We start from the raw sequence: 21,083 nt of genomic DNA, 5'->3' as shown, positions 1-21,083 counted from the left end.
AATTCGGCCCTAGTCAAAATAAACTTCTCAAAATGCAAAACATCTACAGTGCCACCTGAAGGGTAGAGAGGAGCTCCAGGAGGAGGAAATGACCTCAGCACCATACAGAAAGTTCTCTGTTCCTACTGTGGCCTAATATAACCTCATTCGTTCACAAGACTCATTGCTCACATAGACAGACAGAACAAAAAAATGTGCACAAATGATTCACAGGAAATGCTCACACCCTTGAGCTCTGTGTGAACATGTCAAGCAAGCCATGTAATGTTTCAGTTCATTAATGTGCAAGCAGACAAAACCAATGTGCATACATAGATTGTTATTAGTGGCCCAAAATAGTCTCTGAATCTCTTTATGTTAGAGTTATCAATGTGTTACCCACTTCTGGAAAAAAAAACACCCTTTGATATTTAGTAAACAACAAATTAATAGTGTTACATAAGCTTTAAGTAGCATGAGAATGAGAAGAATAAGTTCAGACAGAGCCAACTCTCTCTCGCTCTCTCTGTGTGCGTGCACGCATACCTAAAATCTCTTCGCAAGTCTGCCCTCTAGGGGTGGCCAATAGCAATACTGGCAAACCTCAGGACAGGGTACCACAAAAATGCACTTTTTTATGTACATTCCATGTATAGGGATGTATATCATTTTGTGAGAAAGAGAAGAAACACTGGTAGGACTGTGCAAGTCTCTCCAAAGCACAAAATAAAAAAACCAAGGCTGTAAGATTTTAACTAATTCTTGATCTACGGGCACTTTAAATCTCACGGGGGCTTAAATAATAAATCAACTAGTGTTGTAGGAAACACTCAATTTGGTCTATAAGCAGCAAAGGGTAGACAACAGGACATAAACCAAGCAGGTGACAACACAGCCGTTCTTACACACACAGTGATGATGTGGGAGAATCAGATTTCTCTGGAAAGTTTCTAACTCACTCATTACTTCAAAACACACCTCCGTGTCAGACACACAACACAAAACCCATATCTGACGGCCCAAAACGCTGCCAACCTTGATGATGAAACACAAAGCAGAAGCTTTCCTCGTAAAACTGAACTAAACTCAAAGTCCTATTTGCATGAAACACCATGGCAAAGGTCTGTGTGCATGAAAAAATCCCCCTTTTGTCAATAATATTATCCCTTTAAATTAATCTTTGATCACCAAAACTACATATTTACACATATTTAAATTCTTCATGCCTTAAATATACCCTTGCTTCATTTAGTATACGCAGAACAATGAATATGAAATTAGCCCCGCCTCCACTCACTCACACAAGCTCAGAATACCTGATCCACTCATGTATCATTTAAGCCATGGTCTGTCTGAATACTCAATTCTGATTGGCTGGAAGGTGTGCAATAAAATCGCTTAATGTACAGGTAGTTTCAAGTCAGTTGAATCACTGTTCTATATTAATAGCTACTGGATCACTACATTATATTTCTCAGCAACGATGGGGTTACATCGCTATTTTTAAGTAATAAACGCACATCTTCGTTGTTAAGAGACGCTGAACAGACGCAGGTACGAATCTCTCTCTCTCAATAATGAATTCAAATAAATGTAATCTTACGCACTACTTTATCTCTGTGTCTGATTCAAAGTGGGCAGAATGCTAGATCTCACGAGTAACCGTCAGTTTTACCCTTCCGGTCAAATATTGCACTGCAAACATCAATAACAGCTTGAATTTGTCAATGTAGGCAAATGACCATGGTATAAGTGGGATAATCCACGGCTAGCTGTGCATTAATGGATTTTAAAGCACAACGTGGAGGCAAAGAACCGCCCGACGCGAAGCACAAGGAAAAATGAAGTGAGCGCACCAGTTACGTAGTAGTTATATATTGGCTTACATACATTTACAGGCATTTAGCAGACGTTTTTATCCAAAGTGACTTACAACTGAGGAGTATAGGAAGCGATCTGTCATGAAGAGGCAAAAAAAATGCAAAAAGTGCCTGAAATACGGCACTGAAGTTTTGGACATTACTCAGAGTAGCCTAAGCTAGAATAGGGTGAATATAGAATATATATTGGCTTGCATTTTTTTAATTCAGTATCATTAAAATGATTGAATTTCATTTAAAAACTCTTTTATTAACACAATTATACAAAAATAAGCCAATTTAAAATAAGAAATAAATAAATCATTTTTTTAAAGCATTTTCGGTTTTTAGCCAAGACCATAAAGAATTTATACAAATTTAAATACACAACACTATGAAAAAAAAATATAGAATTCATTCTTAAATCATTGATTATTAAATCATCATTGATTATTCAAATATAATTAAACCATTCAAATGGAATCCAGAAAACTTAAAACAGAAAATAGATTTTTTTTTTGTATTTTCTATTTCATAGGGCCCTAAACATGTAATTTTTTTTAAAGCTTTGAATAAATGATTGTTAAATTGTATGTTTCATGATTTTAATTAATTAGACATGATTTTTGATTACTAAAATTTTATTTAACCATTAAATTGGGTGACCAAAAAACATTTTTCAAAAACAAATAAATAAATGGAATCCAAAAAAAAAAACAAAAAAAAAAAACCTGAATTAGTAAAAAAATGTATAAAACTGAATTTGGGACAAAATAAATGGATTTCATAGGGCCCTATTCTTTTCGCAAAAACCGAAAACGAAACATGAGACGCAAGAGCTTTGCTTCTTTCCTTTTCCATTAATATTTAATAAGATTAGCCTACTTTTATTTACAACAAAACACCACATTAATATGTATTATAGGCCTATTACATAAAAAAAAGATTATTATTTTATTTTTAAGCATCGATACAGAATCATTCACATTAGCATCATGACAAATCGCAAAAACATTGAAGCATCAACCAGAGATGTATTATATTTCTGTTCGTGTTCCACAGAAGAAAAAGAGTCATATGCATCTGCGATGGCATTTTCATTTTAAGAGAACTTTCATTTCTGACTAGAGTATCTCTTAAATAAGAAAACTGTGACCAAAGTGAAGCCCACGGTGGGACTGTCTCAGTGCACCCACGTGCCTGTACCCGGCCCTAAAGGGCCTGCAGTCTAGCCGAGCATGCTGGAGAAGGGAAACAAAAGACAGAAAGAGAGAAAGAGAGAGGGAGAGAGAGACGGGCCCCCAGATTCAAATCAGCGCAGGAATGTCAGAGGGGAAACAGCATGAACAATGCTCAACACGGCCCTGGTACTGCAACACAAAGACCAATATGGGCAAAACAGGAAAACCAGCTTTCATGGTAAACTGAAGACGAAACTGCTCCTGAATCAGTGCTTTGACGTCAAAGAGAGGCAGCGCTGAGAGTCTCTCTAGATGCCGATCGGTTCAGGATCAGTTTTCGACCTGTGTGGTGATGCAGTGATCTACACCAGCTAGGCACCACATCAAGTCCTGCTATTGTATGAACACACATCTCTGCTTGAGATCTCTTTTCTTAGGAAATAGACTTTTGCTCAAAACGGTGTCGTTGCAGATTGTTCCTGATTCATGTTTCCTGTCTTGCACAGGATGCAGTTTTTCGGCCACAAAATGTTATCTAACGTTTCTTTCCGTTTGTGTTTTAGGTACACCCCTCCGTCTCTTCTTGTTCACCTGCTGCTCTGTTCATGGTCTTATTGGTTTTGGCGTTGATTGACATTTCGGGTTTTTTCTTTTTTCTGAGGGGCCTGCAGCCGTCATCAGTCAAGAATGTGAGAAACACTTATAAGAGGTCAAGGATCGAACTTGTTAGACCGGTACATCCCCTTAACCCGAAGGTGATTTACAGTGGATTAACTGAACTACTCAAGCCAGGAAAACACACGCAGAACAACTCTGTGCATCCAAATACAACACAGACATCTTTGAAGCACATGATTGACAGTTGTCCGCCATCAGCCTTACATGGCTTTCACATGTTCAACAGACGACCAACCGACAGGAAGCTGTTACTCGCTGTTCTCACACAGAGTGTGTTTCTAAATAGGTCTTTACTCAACGCTAAACAAACTCACCCCATTCACCTCACTGGCTGACTCGGGGCTAATCTGTTGTAGAAACATCCCACCACAGTTTCAACACTGATGAGAACTCTCTCTCTCGAGTTTCCGTATTTTACAGGAGCATCCAGCTACATTCATGCTTGCAACAAACTGCCTTTTAAATAGTACTGATCTGGTATTCCCGACTGTAAAGACAACTGTGAATAAGACATTTGTAGGTAGATTCCCCCCAAAAGTGTAAACATTGGGCCTGTGTAGCTTCATCAAAACATTGAAATCTGAATTGTATAATAGCAATTGCCATTTCAAATTCTGCCATTGTTGCGTTTGTTTGAGCAACCTGACAAAGCAACATTGACTCAAACGCAGATGTGAGTTTGGGGGCGAGACTATCTGTCTGTCCAACCAATGGTAGACTTGCAGTGCTCTGAAAACCTGCTTAAAATTAGGACTGGGAAAAAACGACAAAAATGGATTTCTCGGTTTTAATAGATTCTCATTTTTACGAACCAATATCTTAAAAGGTGCCCTGCCAAACAAAACCGTTTTTACTTGTATTTTTTAAAAAATATGTTAGGTCCACACGTGTTTGTGCTATGTCGTGAATGTGAAAATGAACTGCTACCTCCAAAATTAATGATTTTGTTTTTAAAATTCACAAAACTAAAAGTGAAAATAAAAACAAAAGCATATAGCCTATATTTGATTACCCCATTATAATGGTCACTTTCATAAAAATATACGTACTTGCAGTGTTGGAGGTAACGCATTACAAGTAACTTGAGTTACGTAATCAGATTACTTATTCAAATAACTAGTTAAGTAACGCATTACTTTTCAAAATCACAACAAAATATCGGAGTTACTTTTGCAAAAAAGTAACGCAAGTTACCTTTTTACATTTATTTGACTGACAGCTCTCCTGTCCCCATGTTGAGAGTTAGTGCAGAGGCGTAGAGTGTGAACATGAGGATTATTGTAGTTCTAGACTAAATGTGAGCATTTATTCATCTCACTTGCACAGTAAAGATTCAGTGCTCCTCAAAATTAATAAAATCAGTCAAATGCAAAAATCAGAGTACTATACAAACCTCCAATAATTAAATGTTAAATAAAACAAATATTTTTATGCATTAAATCTCACTTTATTGACCAATGTCATGCTGCTGACCTTTGATGAATCAGTTAAGCCATGAGCATAATGAGTTAAGCCTAGATTTTTTGTTTTTATTGGTAAAACGTCCTATTCTTCCATTATGGCAGCACAGCACAGCAGAGCTGCGCCCTCTACTGTTCATGCGTGAATTTGCATTTTTACCTCAGCCTGAGGCTTATTATTTCAATTTTGGTATGAAGAGGTCTTTACATTTGCACAAAAATAGAACTTAGCCCAGACCAGGTGAGAAAAAGTAACGCAAAAGTAACGCAACTCATTACTTTTCTTAAAAAGTAACTAAGTAACTCAATTAGTACTTTTTAAGGGAGTAACGCAATATTGTAATGCATTACTTCTCAAAGTAACTTTCCCCAACACTGCTTACTTGTAGGTTTAAAATTCCACGTGAGGCACATTTATTGTCGAACAACAAATATTTTAGAAATATGTATATTTTAATCAGAATTATTGCATTTCTTTTCTATTTGGCAACATCCACGAGGTGGTGCTCATTCACGGAAGCCTGAATTTTAGCGGAGATTCACTTGCAGCAGGCTCGTCCTCTCCGGACAGCAAAATGGACATATTTGCATGACTTTCTAACATTTACAGATAGAGAATATACCTGTGAAATGTAAGTTATGCACTGAGCAAAGCACCACATCTCAAACGCATTAAACACAGCGAGTATTTGTCTGTCTGTCTGTCAGCACAAGTATCTCTCAGAGCATCTGACAGGACAAGCTGCTTTAAACTATACATGTTAATTATCTTTCCAGTTATTTTGAAGCCCTTAATATAAAGCATGTGTCATGTTGAGGACAAATTGTACCATGCACTTTCCCTTCATCAGCTTATTCTCCGCTATTTTTCAGATGCGTTCATATCAAACTACTGTATACCGAAATAAACGGTATTGCCTCATTCCATATCGTTTCTAAAAAATATATTGATATATTGTACAAACTTGATATACCGCCCAGCCCTAATTCATACCATCAAAGATGCCGCTGCTGTAAATAAGGTCTATTAACTCCAGCAAATGGGGTGTCACTACCCGGGGTCAAACCTGCAGACCTTAATGCCACAGAACCCAAACCTCTATGACCACCAGTTCTCGAGCCAGTGACTCACATTTGACTAATGATGACCACAGAAACCCTCCACTGTGGCTACCGGTCTTTGATTATTCAGAAATAAGAGCTTTTTCCTGCTCTTAACAGCAAGACTTTTTACACAAACTCAAGATGATTGTGTTTTTCAATGAAGCAATCCATAAAGCAGTATGATGTAATAGAAACACTTTTTTTTCACACAGCAATTTTGACTTTAGTCAACATGATTCTACTCCACCGTCCGCAAAAAACTCCCAGCATGTGTAACCAACCGCATATCCTGTTTCAAACGCAGTTGTTGAATCATGCACTTTGTCAAGTTATGAGATTTGAAATGGATTCAGGTTTAATATTATTTGTAGTTTTTTTTAATTATTGTGAGGTTAATAGTAGCCCAAGTACACAAAATATACAGTCAGCAGACACAAAACCAGAAGAAAAGTGTGGCAGACATACCCGAGGGCCATAGAGCTTAGGGAGGGAGGGTTGTGTCAAACTGAGTGGTGGGGCAGCAAGGTCGGGTCACGTCAATCTGAGGAGAAAAAAAAAAAATGTTGCATAGGTTCATTAGGCAGCAAATGAGCAGGAAAAATATTCAACCAGCATAAAGGGATCAGAAACATGTACATTTGAGCAAGTGGGTTTGTAGTGTACTACAATTACAGTACAGTTATCATAGACATATGAAAATGGACCCTGCATTCCTGTCTTTTCCTCTCAAACTTATAAAATGTGTGCTTGAGGGCGATGGGCCGCCCAAACCAGGTCTGGCGGCATCTGACTGAAACGAAGCCAGGATTGCAGGACTCTTCCTAGGCGGTAAGCTACAGATTATCTTCTGCCATCCCTCCCTACACGTAGTCATTCATTCATTCATCCAAACGGGGGTTATGTAAACCCGGTTGCACACTATCCCCTACACACAAGCACAGAAAGGTCCGCCACCACAGCTTTTGTTTTAGCTGTGTTTAACCATATGGGCTGCCAAAGACTTATTTATAGGAGTGTTAAGTGTTAGGCAGACTACCTGCGTCTCATTAGCTATAATTACTACTCAGGGCTCTTGCTGCGCTCAATGACACCGCAGCTCAATCACAGGGGCGGATAAATGTGCGTATTTACACTGCGCATCAAAAGAGCCAAACACAGACCACACAGCAAACCCAAGAGAAACAACTTGTGCTTTTTCTCTCCGACTGTCTTTTAAAGCCCATTATGTGTTAGTGAAACTATCTCGTGGAGAATCTGCAGTCACACTCACACATGCAGTATCGGCCTATAATCACATCCACTAAATTTGGCCAATCACAAACTGATGACGTAAAACTGTAAAAAGTAACTGCAGACGCGCTTGTAAACAGTATATAGATAAGGCTTGTGCGCCACATTATGCTTTGTAACTTTGTATTTTGAAATCGCACAAAAATGACATCTTTATTTAGAGCCGGCTGTCTCGATTTAAATGACGTAAACATAACGTAACATGGTGCGTAGATCTCCTGACGGAGTGACATGCTTCTTGGTTAAAGCTATAGGACTTCCGTGATCCGATCGCATCGCGATCATGACACAGTGTTTTCCAACCTCATTTGAAAGTTCATCCAATGGAAACTGGATCTCTTGTATGGTGGGTAGGGACGATGTGTTGAGACCAATCAGTTTTATGCTGCGTTCACACCAAACGCGAATAGAGCGTCAGGAGCGAGTGATTTCAATGTTAAGTCAATGGAAAGGCGCGTTGACGTTGATGCGCTAGTGGTGCTTTTTGTGCATTCAAGCGTTTGAAGCGAATTAGTGTCTGACGCCCGACCCTGAATTGTTTTTACTTTGGAGTCAATTTGCGCCGCGTTAACCAATCAGGAGCCTGCTAGCTGCTGTCACGTGGTAAAGTGATGTGATGAGAAACCCTGCATAATTAAAAAATACAACTATTGTGTCACAAAATGTAGTTTTAAGACTTTTTCAGGTGAGAATGTAGTTGTCTAAAGCTCAAATCTGTGGTTTATTTATAAAGAGAGCGTATATTTAAAAAAATGATGTTGCGTTTGTGGAGTTGTGAGATCCAGGCGATCACCGGGCGCCCAGCGCTCATTAACCCCGGCGAGAGCAGCCTTTCCTCGGCCAGTCCTTCTGCCGTCTGCCGCTGGCTCGGATGTCTCTGTAGTGGTTAAACATGAGACGGCATTCACGGTTCAATACACGCTTGTGAATTGCGTTTTTTTCTATCCCTTTAATGTTAATACAACAACAAAAGACAAAGAGAAAATCACTCATTGCTCTAGACTGAAAAACTAATACAGTAGCTTTAATAAGAATCAGTGTATATTTTATAGTGAAGTCTATGTAGTGTTTTATTTTTACATTTATTAATTCAATTTCATACTTAAATGCTGCTGTACAGCTCTGAGCTGCCAGTGTAAATCTTTATATATATTTATTTTGTATTTTACAATACAGTAGGAATGTGTACAAGGTTTTTTTTTTTTTTTTTAGTAAAGTTTTAAGTTTAAGTAAGGTTTTTCAATTATTTTAAGTAAAAGAAAGAAAGAGTATAGCTATTAAAAAATAGTTTTTTTTCTCCTTAACCTCTTGCTGTTCCTGTCGCCTAAGAATAGAATAGCAAAAAAATGAGGATGCACTGTGGATGCGCGAATGGATTCAAAATGTTCAAGCGTCCAACTAGACGTGGTAGACACGATTTTGATGCTCCATTCGCATTTGGTGTGAACGCAGCATTACAGCTGGAGCTTGGATTGGATTGATCGCTCAGATTGACAGAACTTGATTTATTGTGCGCCACAAAGCTGAAAAAGCACTGGAAGATCGCCAATCATCAACCAAGATCTTATTACTTGTTACTAATTGTATGTAATAATAAATATTTTATACTTTGTGGTGTTTACACATGCAAGTAGTTCTTTTGTTCAGTAAAACACTCATTTGGAGAGGTTATTGGACTTTTGATAAAAAGGCTGCCATGTTTCCAAACGCTGTAAATATATTTTCCATTTCATATAAATTTTCTAAAAGTTATCATTTCAAGCATGAATAATAACAAACAAAATAAATCAATAAATTGCATCACTTTTGGGGGGGATTTTCATAAGAAAATAAATTCTCTTCAAAATTTGAAAGGTTTTCTATCAAACGGGACCATGTACTTGATAATAATGCCTTGTTTTTTTTGTTTGTTTTTACTTGTTATAAGGCATTACCACTTGAAATCAAAGTATGCCACTTGAAATCACATGAAATCATTGACAGTCATTGACTAATCATTACATATCTCATATAAAGCTTGAATATCGGGATTGTTATCGGCCAATCATGATGACAAGAAATCGGTAGTCAGTACCGGCTGCAAAAATCCTGATCTGAGCACCCCTAATGAGAAGAAAACTTGCCATGAAAGGTATTTTGAGATCATTTTATGGGTATGTGTCTGTTCAAGCCCAAGGACACACAAAATAACTCAGTTTGGTGTGTATGTGCTATCTGCAGTGCGGCTCTCTGTGCACTGAGAAAACCACAAGCGAGTATTGAGTTCTCTTTCACGTGTTCTTGCGCTTGGATGTTTAAATTAACAAGACTTACACAGTGTCTACACCGGGCGCGACTGTTGATGCGTCGCATCGCGCCGTGCCACAACAGCTAGAAGCTGTCTAACAAAGTGACCATCGCAAATCTATTTGTCCTTCCTATGACAAATATCGCGAGCGCGCCATAAATAGAATAAGGTATATGTTTACTGTCAGGGATTTGTCGTGTAGCGCCGCATCCAGTCAGTGTAGACTAGACAACATCGCATCGCAACAAATTATAAACTTTCACTCCATGATGGTTAAACTTTGCAATTAATCCGAGTCACATGCATGCCGAACTGTGGGAGGGGGTCAGCAACGATCCGTCACAGCCCTAGTACCAATAAAATGTGAATCACTAAAAGATGCCATAACTTTTTAACTTAGTTTAATCTGAATAATCAATTATTCCTTTATATTATGTACTTCCTGAAGCAGATGATCAGAGAGAACAGGCTGCAGCAGCTACTGTCAGCCGAGTACAACGACACATACACACATATTCACAACCAATGTTCCCCTTCTTAGGCCACACGAAAGATACGAATAGTTCATCTAACTTCCTGTTACACCCAAACAGTCACAAAAAAAATAGAACTAAACACTCACCAAGCTTCACCTTTAAAAAAAACGTATATACAGACATTTTTAAAAAAATGCCCCAAATATTTTCACACGAGCATTCACGTCTCTCACTTACATTTACATACAATTTTCTTTTTCTTTTTATGAGTGATAACAGTTTTTATGAGTGATAACAGTTTTAATGAGTGATAACAACCCAAACAGAAAACAGGCACAAAGAGCTACTTTCCCAGGACAAGGAGGGGCTTGTTTTCTTTGGCAAGGCCAAGGGCCAGAGCTTGAAGCCAAGCAGTAACAGAGGAAAGGCCGAGTGTCCAGAGCAGAGTTAACTTGAAGAAAAGAACACACACACACACACACACACACACCACACCACAGAACAACAGTGACACCTAAAATTAAGTGTATTCATCCTCACCTTTTGACTACTAGACATACACATAACCACAATATACCAGTTTGGAAGTTGGTGCTTTTATTTCCTTGTGTCAAATGCCACTCTAATCCTTGTAGCTCTCTTCCAGGTCACAGTAGCTATGCTACCGTCCACCTATTTTTATGCGCATTTTGGGATATCGCATAAAAAAAAACTGCTGGATGGAAACGCCAAGATGCGCATAAATTCTAAAACTGCACATTAAAAAAAACTCATAAGAAAACGTGCATAAACTACAAACGATGGAAACACATATACCAAATAAACTTGCATCAAAAAGTCATGTGACGCGATGGGACAGCATAACTGGACTAACCAGCGGACTGATCTCATTGCGCAGCATCTGAAATGCTGTTTTGGTTGTTTTGAAAAGCCTGAGCAAAGTCTGTCGTCAAAGTGGTTTGGTATAAATTAGGCCTACCTTCCAGAACTGTCTTACACAACGTTCACAAACAGCAAGCATCTGCCTCCGAAATGCGTTTATTGTGTTTCATCCGCACACTCTGAGACGCAAGTAACTTATTATATACGAAAAATGTTATATACAGTGGCTTCTCCTACTTTTCTGCCTGATATTTAGCACCAGTTTATCGGGAAGTGAATATTTTGTTAGGGCTGGGCGATACAGCCAAAAAATCGTATCTATGTATGGCGATATACAATACTAGGCCAGTTGTGATTGGTCGATTCAATCGACTGCGTCAACGCTGTTAATTAGTCGACGTCAATATTTTTAGTCGACTGGGTAAGTTGGGTATGATATGCAATTGTATTAGTACCGGTACTTTAAAAATGACAGCACTCTAATAAGAGCAGTATTTCTTAATTTGCGTCAATGTGTGACAGCAGGAGTGAAGACGTGTGTGTGAGCTCCGCTTCCACCGTTCACTAAACAATGGAAGCAGAACAGTCGAATATATACGCGCAGCTCAGGAAAAAGACAGATCAATCGCGACGCGAGTTTCGCTGAGATTATTGGGTTTGAATGTTAAAAAATATGTAAAAATGCACATGTTCCGTGCAGCTCTTAAAGGGCCGGACCTAATATTCTGTGTGAAGCAGGGCAGGGCAGGAACATGTCGGTTTTTAGGTTTTTTTTTTTTTTAACCCTAAAACAATGATAAAACAATGAATAGTAAGTTCTGTCATATTATTCAATTACTTTTACAGTTTTTTGCCATGGTATCGATTCAGTATCGGTATTGAGGTATTTTAGTCTGGTATCGTATCGAAGTCATAATTTTGGTATCGTGACAACACTATTCTATATAAAACGTATTTGCTGATATTATCTTTTTTTTGTTATGTTGGTTAGCAAATTTGTACCTTTTTACATTTTTACTCTTTTAGTTTTACATTTTGTCAAGGGCTTGTTTACATTTATACTTGTTTTATAGTACACTACTGAAGGCCAACGTTGCAAGTTAAATTAAATGTTTTTAAGTAAAATTTTTGAAAATTATTGTGATAAATTAGTCGATAGATTAATCGATAAATTAATCAATATAAAAATAGTTGTTAGTGGCAGCCCTATACAATACATCTCAGTATTTTCTATGTTTTTCTATTTGGATAAAAAAAATATAGTGAATTTAATGTAGGCCATGCAATATATTGTGCAAAAAGGGGGTTTAAAATCACATTACATTCTAACATTGTAACATTAAAATCTAAAAATGATGCTCATCCTCTCCTGCGTCCTCTGCCATTTTTCAATTTGCCTCATTCCATATCGATACTAAAAAATATATTTCGATATATCGTTCAAACTCAATATACCGCCCAGCCCTAGATTTTGTTCTCTTCGACTTACTGGTCGGAAACGCTGCTCTATTCACAAATGTTTTATGCAATATTCCCATTTTGCTCTTAAGTTAAATTTGCAAATTGCAACTTTGGATGGAAACATAGCTGTTGGGTACTAGTGAACAAAATATGTGGACATCAAAACATTGCAAACTCAAAGCGAAGGTTTAAACTTTTATTTTGAAATTGCAATGAACAGTTTGCATATTTAGAAACATATTGATGTATTCGGCTGTGTTGGCATAGGTTTATAAATTATTTACCTGACAGAACAAATCTGATCAAATGGTGCACATTGCTTTCCCAGATAAGCAACCCAAACTCACAGCTTATACAGAGGGTTGAGACGCGCTCCACACACATACATGATTTGTGTGGAAAAACACAGTTTGTGTGCAGCAGCATTTACTGTGAACGGAGCCGCTCTGAGACACATAACCTACATGCATGCAAATAAATAAAGTGCATATATATTAAATCTGCAGTGCATATATATTTATTTAACTGAATTGCAGCCTTTGTGAATTCAAAATAGCACAATGCTATAATATTTAAATATTTTATATTGTGCAGCTTAAGAAAACGGTCTAATAATGTGGTTCATGGATCCCGGTCCATGGAATGTGCCACTTCAGCAGGCACGTGCAGAGGGGGGGGCTTTGGGTGCTCGAGCCCCTGCCCTTTTTCAAAATGAATCAAAAGTGCCCCTCTCAGACAAATATCAATGATAATATCGTGGTCAATAAAAGGAAATAAATGTGATTATTATAACATGACAATGTATACAATAGTAACGGACGGCTCAAAAGTCGGACAATTTCTGTTCAGGCGTTGCTATAACGCGTTGCTATGGGTTGCGTGCGTTTTGATTGACAGCTGATTTTCCTCTGTTCGGAAACGGCTCTCGAGCCAAATATGGTCCTTTCAGAGAGTGTGTGGCCTTACGGGGAAAAAGTAAACCAATATTTTTTTTTTCATCCATAATCAGAGCTAATGTGTTGATTTAATTACACATCTATATATTATATATTTTAAAGTATTACACAATCACCAATGCCCGTTTGTTAGTGTATATACACCAACCAATCGTGATCTGGCAGGCGATGTGAAGCGGTAATTTTCTGATCTTATTCATAAATCGGTTAAAAATGACATGGACAGACGAACTAACGTTTGTGGAACGATTTCCTGCGGTTTGTCTCATTTTATTAATTTTAATAATCACTGACAAAATGGATTTTAACTGACAACAAACAAATCCCTGCACAAAACCATGCAGCAGCAAAAGTCGCATTAATGGTAAGTAGTGTTAAATTCACTTGTATTTATGTAGCCTATATTGATACACCGTTTACTATTTCATGAAACTATCAAAGTTAAAAAAACCAAGTGCCACCGGCACCTACAGGCCTTTATGTGAAGTGTAGGCTGGCGAAATGGTTACGTGAAAGGACTTTATTATATTAACGTTAACATTTTTGAATATTATGCTGCATTATGAAGTCTCTTATGTTCTTCAAGCCTGCATTTATTTGATAAAAAAACAGCAATATTGTGAAATATATTAAAATAATGGTTTTCTATTTTAAAATAATTTAAAATATAATTTATTTTTTTGATCACAGCTGGATTTTCTGCATAGTGTCACATGATCATTCAGAAATCATTCTAATATTCGGATTTAATGTCAATGATGGAAACTGTGATACTTTTTTCAAGATTGTTGGATTAATAAAAAGTTAAAAAGAACATAATGTAATAATATTTCACAATAATAGGCTACTGTTTTTTCTGTATTTTTGATTAAATAAATTTAGGCTTGATGAGCATAAGGATATATATATATATTGCCCCTTTTTTACATTTGAGCCCCTGCCCCTGAAGAACTCTCTGCACGGCCCTGCACTTCAGCTATTGTTAGGGTTAATCGACACAGTTAAATTGAAATCGAGAATTTTTTCAAATCGAGTACTCAAATTTAATTGAGGAATCACGACAGCCCTACAAAATATGAAAATATGCCTAGAAAAATAACACTGCTAAATGATCAATAATGCATCAATGTTTTCATCTAAAAGGAACAGCTGCATGAGGTGAAGCTGAAGAGTGAATGAACACCAGTAAACTGAAGCTTGTTCTATATGAGATTAATTGGATATCCTAGAAACACAACATAAACGTAACATTACAACTTGTATCTGCAGAAAAGGAAGCAAATGCAAGTGAACTTGAACATTATGTGCAGCCAGAAAGCAGAAAACTCCTGTTGTAGATGTGCTATTCCTGTAACAACGCGCTGAAACACAGGGAACTAAAGCAAAAAGCATTGTCAACATTTTGTAGTGTTATCGTTATAATGTTATGTACAGTATATGGCAGATTAGCGCCGCGCATCTTGCACATCAAACTGTATTTTCAGCTTTATCAAATGATTTCAGACATCCCTGCAGCCATGGCGAGAAAACATTTTAATTAAAACACAAGCATACTGTTGAAAAAATATGAGGAAAAAAACACTGCTAGATTATTAATAATATCATCAATGTTTTTGAAAAAGAAACATGACTGTCTCAAATAACCCAATCATAGTCAATAATGTCAGACATTGGCGTTGGAGCTGAAGCTGAAGAGTGAATGAACTGAAGGACATCCCAAGCGAGTAAATAAACTCAACCAAACGCATCCTATATGAGATTAAACAGATACAACAATAGTAATATTACAAATTACATCTGCACCATGTTAATTTTGTTGACGAAAAATTTCGTCATCATTTGTCAACGACCAGTTTTGGATGACCAAAAACTATGACGAAAATCTACTGTCATTTTCGTCAACAAATAAAAACGAGAACTAATGCTGATGAACTATGACAATGTTTACTTTATGATGTTTATATAGTAATATGTTTTAGATGTTTGTAACAATGCATATTTTATCTCCCTCATCTGAACTTGAAAGAGAAGCTGCAACTGCAATAGTAAGGTGCATACATTTCAAAATAAGAGTCACGGTGCATTTCGAGCTTGTTTATAATTAAAAGTCACGCATTATATATACGTTTTTGGTTACACAATAAACTGTATTTAATTTAATTCCCATTTAATTCATAGTCAGGAGGAAAGACCAGTATTTGACACATATTATTCAATAAAGTACCAGGGTTATATTAGTTAACTAAAACTAGGGCTGGGGCGATAAACGATATCATATCGAATCGCGATAAAATTAATGTCGATAACGATGATAAGCTCTGGACATTTTTACTCAATATAGATTACCCAATTGCGCAAAAGCAATAAACGCGACAACAGCCAGTCAGAGCCAGTCAGCTTGCAGCTTTTAACGTGCACAATAAAAAGTACACAAGTGGAAATGAGTGGATGCGGCGACAAATGTTAATTCAAAAGTGAAACTAACCTTGAGTCATCATCCAAATACGATGAATTAGTTGATAAAAGGTAGCACGAATTGTTACTCATTTGAACCGCGTCACACAGACCGTATCCGCTCTGGTTAAAGTCCAAACGGTAGAGCGCTCACTCAGCGCGAGTTCACTAGAAGAGATCCACTCTGAACAGTCACGCAAACTCTAAAGCGTGTTGTGAGATCCAAAAGAGCGTAGTTTAATGCCAGATGTAACAGCGCTGACAAACAGGAGAAACACTGTGTGCAATGATACAGTCAGAAGGCTTTTTCATCTTATCCATAATTTACCATGAATTTACTGATGTAACACTAACTGCACCGCATGGTACTGCGGCAGAAATGTGGGATATTCATATAGAATTATATTATATTATTAATGTAGACATGTATTAAATGTATTAAAGGAGTAATGGAATATTATTACGGTATTTTTTTGTGATTGAGCTATAGAATTTGTGCTTTTATGCTAAATGTTTTTAGACTAGGTCTACTGTTTTTCATACAAATACCATATAAACCATATAGATACATTTTACCAAGGGAGGTTTTAACTGTGGTTATCATGATCTAAATCTATGATACAATGGAAGACCAATGCTTAATTTTAATAAAAATCCGTCATAATATATTTTACCAAATAAAAATGAGGTTGTTACAATTTTTACAGATGTCCGTGTTTTTGTTAATGCACATAAATGTACATCTGCATCCTCCTAACTCAAGCTACTACTACTGCCAACTCACTGTTAAATGTGCATTTCTAAGAGACAAAACATGTAATATTATTAAAACTGCAGCTGAAGATATATGCCAAAGTCAGGCAACACAAACCTGTTTCATGACTAGAAACAATATCACCTATTAGAACATGCAGAAACTAAAACATTCATTTTTTATATTAAGAAATTTATTTTGTTAAGGAAAAATGACTGGAAAAGTGTAAGTAATTTGTCAATTTGTAGTGTTTGTCATATTCTGACAATAAAGAGTAGTTTAAAACCACAATTAACAGTCTGGTTTGTACAACCTTCACTTAGGAGCAAAAATCTGCCTTTAAATTTGAAAGAAAGAAATATTTGACATTTATCGTGATAATTTTCGATATCGACTGATATGAAAAGATTTTATCTAAATACATTTTTGGCCATATCGCCCAGCCCTAACTAAAACCATTAAAAAAATATTCATTACTTGAAATTAAATGTTAACGTATTTAAATAATAAACTTATTTAAAGCTTTAGCTTAACCTGATATACCAACTAAAACAGAAATACAAAATTATAAAAATTAGAGTTTTTTTTTTTTAAAAACAAACAAAAAAAGTGAATTGATCTCCATTCGTGTATTTTTGTGCTCGAGCGGTCAAAAACACAGTTATGTCAAAATGTCCGTTTTGACATGTATTCAAGTCGGTTATGTAACGCTTAAATGCTCAATGAATTCATTACAATTTAACTAAACTCATTCGATTTTTGTTGACTAAATCTACTGTAGATTTAGTCGACTAAAACTAGACTAAATTTAAGCCTGTCGCGATATCTACTTTTAGTTGTGCGATATATTACCCCAGCAAAAATTGCGATATGCAATATTATTGTCATTTTAAGACCATTTTATACTACTGAATATATAATCATAATATAACAGCATAATAATGCAAGTAGGCCAGCACACTTTCAAATGACAATGATTTAGCAGTCAGATATAGCCTGTTGAGGTTTCTGTTTTTCTTGGGGCATTTTTGAAAATTTTTTAACTTGAGTGTCCGGTTCCATGGAAAAACAGTGCAGTGGAATGCAAAAACACGTTCTCTATGAAAACGACTAGACACTCGCGACTGCTGCGTCCTGTGAGAAACTAGCTGTAAGCGTGCACCATTTTGTGCTGTCATGTTTATATTTGCACCAGTGGATTGCGGAAACTGAGTGCATTTCCACTTATTCTTCCAAACTGTCTGTAGTTGTCAGGAAAACACTATAACGACTCGAATGGCGCATTTTTACGCCTGTCGATGTCCGCTCTGTATGAAGGAGCTGCCCGAGCCCCACGTTCGCCTCGGAGAGCAGACAAGATGACAGAGGCAGCACGATTGGCAAAATGTCTTTGACATTTATTTTTGCGTAAACATAATGGGCAATATATCGCGTCACCAAAAATGATCGAGGTCATGTCCATATATCCTGTGAAAAGTCGATATATTGACTATCGTGACAGGCCTAAAAACAATTCAGGTGACTAAAATATGACTCAAACTAAATGCCATTTTAGTCAAAAGACTAGGACTAAACCTAAATCAAAAATTGCTGTCAAAATTAACACTGATCTGCACAAAAGGAGGTGATTGCACTAGGGGTGTGACGAGACTCATGAGAGAAGACGAGATTGGGCTCACGAGAACAAGACGAGACTTTTGCACAGTATTTTTAAGAAATCCTCAATGATGAAATACATGACTAGAAAAATTGTGCATTTGAAATGTTTTAACTCATCTTGTAATGAATGTCATTTCAGTTTCTACTTATCATATGCCGTAAAAGACAACAATACTCAAGCACTGTAAAAGGTTTAGCCACAAACTCAACTGACTGGCTTCTTTCTTTTTTTGATTGTCTCTTCAGACCTTAGAACTGCACATCATTTATGAGCTTCTATAACTTTTGACCGCCTAACTGAACTCCTTCCCACAAATTGATCATAGATCAAGTGCCAACAATAAGTGCAACCATAATCAAAGTACTATCTCAATATTTAAAGTGCAAATAGAGACCAATTTTTTCTTCAAGCATGATAAAGAGCTAAGAGATAGTAACAAGTAGATAGCTTTCATATTGGGAGATATTCGCATGCCTCATGGAGCCGCTTTCAAACAGCGATAAGTTATTGAAATCACGCTTAAATGCGCGCTCGCGTTTAATTTCACTTTCAATTCCGCATTCGTGCGTACTTTGTGAATAGGGAGCGGTGGGGCTGAACGTGCATTTTAAAATATACATTTGTCTGACGCTTCTGTTGCGCAATGAATCCTCCGCCACGGTCCTGTCGGTCTTCTCGTCATGTGATCAGTGCTGCGCACTATGGTCGGCTCGTATGGGTGAGATGATCTACCCTTGAGAGCGTGAATGGTCTCTCTCTCTCTGTTTATGTGTGTAGCCTTTACACGCGTGCATGCAGGGGAGGAGTTGCGATTTTCGAATAAAAATCGAATAATTCCCAGCGATCTTCGAATATAATTTTTGCTTGAAATGCCCATCCCTAATTACAATAGTGTTATCATAATATAACTTTTCAGTTTCGAAGCTATTTTAGTGATACATCACAGAACAGTGTTGATGCATTTCTGTGCTACTTAATGGTTCTGTGTAATGCGGCGTTCACGCCAAACACGAATAGAGCGTCTGGCGCGAGTGATTTCAATGTTAAGTCAATGGAAAGGCGCGTTGACGCGCGTCTGAAGGTTTCGCGCGGCGCAAAGGACGCAAATCCAGCTATGTGTGTGTTACAATGCAGCACGCATTTAGAACGGTGATTAACTGACCTGTACAATAAGCGTGCATTCTCCCGATCAATTTTGAGCTTCCAGATGGTATAATCAAACATGTCTTGTGGAGAGCTCTTTAAGTATGTATTTATTTTGTAATTTTTAACTGTTGGAAACAGAGCCTGGCTGCCTGCATGTCAGGAAATGGCCCTCTATAGGCCAACGACTAGTCGACGTCAAGCTTAAAGCATCATTAAAGTCGACTAATCGGTGCAACCCCTAGTTCTCATTATAATGTTATGTAGGCTATAGGGCTGTCAACGAATATTCTAAATTCGAATATATATATACGAATAGTTTTTAAAAAACGAATTTCGAAGGTGAAAATTAATATTCGAATAAATAAAAAAATGTGGGGGGAAAAACGCCCGCGGTAGTAGAGGCGTGGCTGTCTGCTTTGCGAGTGGGCGCGCCTGAAGCCTTGTGTACTTTGGCCTGTCTCCGCTGCGCGAGCCCCCGCTGACTGCGCGCGCTCCTCCCCAAACGGACGAGGTGTTTATATTTGACGCGCTCGCCGTTGTGCTTTTCATTGAAACGACAGATGGCGACTCGGAGTAATTGTTCTATAAACTATCAGGAAAAGCGTCGAGAAGAAGTGGGCTAATGTACACAGGTGACGATATTTATTTTAGTACACTTCACCGAAAACCACACTACAAAAGAATCATGTAAAACAGATCAAAATAAACTTTGATATTACTTATATTACAACAAAATGTATGTAGAAATGTAACGTTAACTTATACAACTCAATTTATGATATCTAAATGTTTCCTAATTTCACTAAACACTTTAGTGAGTTTTCACTTAGTTTCGTGAACTTTTCTTTATTAAACGGGCTTTTTTATGCTTTTGTAGGCTCGTTTTGTAAACATAAGCAACTAATTTGTATGTGCAAACTGGACAACCCTTACTTTGCATCGCGCGCCACAAGCTATCTGTCTGCAACACGACAAGAGGCCATAACGGAGAAATTAATTTTGTTCATTTGTAAGGACATGAGAGCGATCAGTGTCGTGGATGGGGCAGGCTTCAGGGAGTTCTGTCAAGCAATGGAACCGAGGTACTGACTGAATAGATATTGCATGAATGAAGGATAAATGCACTGCTTCCACTGGTTTGATTATTTACCATTTCATGTCAAGGAAAAGTTCCATGTTTACCAAAGCACAGCTCGCTCGGAGCGTTCAATAATATTCTGTAAAACTTATATTAATATTTGTTTCAATCACTGAATGAAGCCTGCTATATTTGGGACAAGAGTCGCGACCTTAAATTGCTTGCACAAAACTCTTGATCAGCTCTCAAAATGTGTGTGTGTTCATTTAAACCGTTATGCGCAGAGAGCGTGAGGGCGAGAGAGATGAGGTCTGCGGTCTTTAGCCATTCGTTGATTTACTTGTTTTTGTGTAGGTAATACGTTGTCAAATATGTTTA

General features: G+C 37.3%; 1 protein-coding gene across 1 annotated transcript in view; it reads right to left on the bottom strand.

Moving 5' to 3' along the window:
- The window catches only part of fryl (furry homolog, like), a 143,537-nt gene that overhangs the window by 108,736 nt on the left and 13,718 nt on the right, over positions 1-21,083 (bottom strand). Inside the window, exon 2 of the mRNA XM_079830584.1 lies at positions 6,727-6,802. The gene's annotated coding sequence lies outside the window, so the exon portion shown is untranslated. The remainder of the gene's footprint in view (positions 1-6,726; positions 6,803-21,083) is intronic.

The sequence above is a fragment of the Gobio gobio genome, assembly GCF_949357685.1.
Source record: "Gobio gobio genome assembly, chromosome: 12".
Classification (NCBI taxonomy): Eukaryota; Metazoa; Chordata; class Actinopteri; order Cypriniformes; family Gobionidae; genus Gobio; species Gobio gobio.
This window is presented reverse-complemented; position numbering and strand designations above follow the sequence as displayed.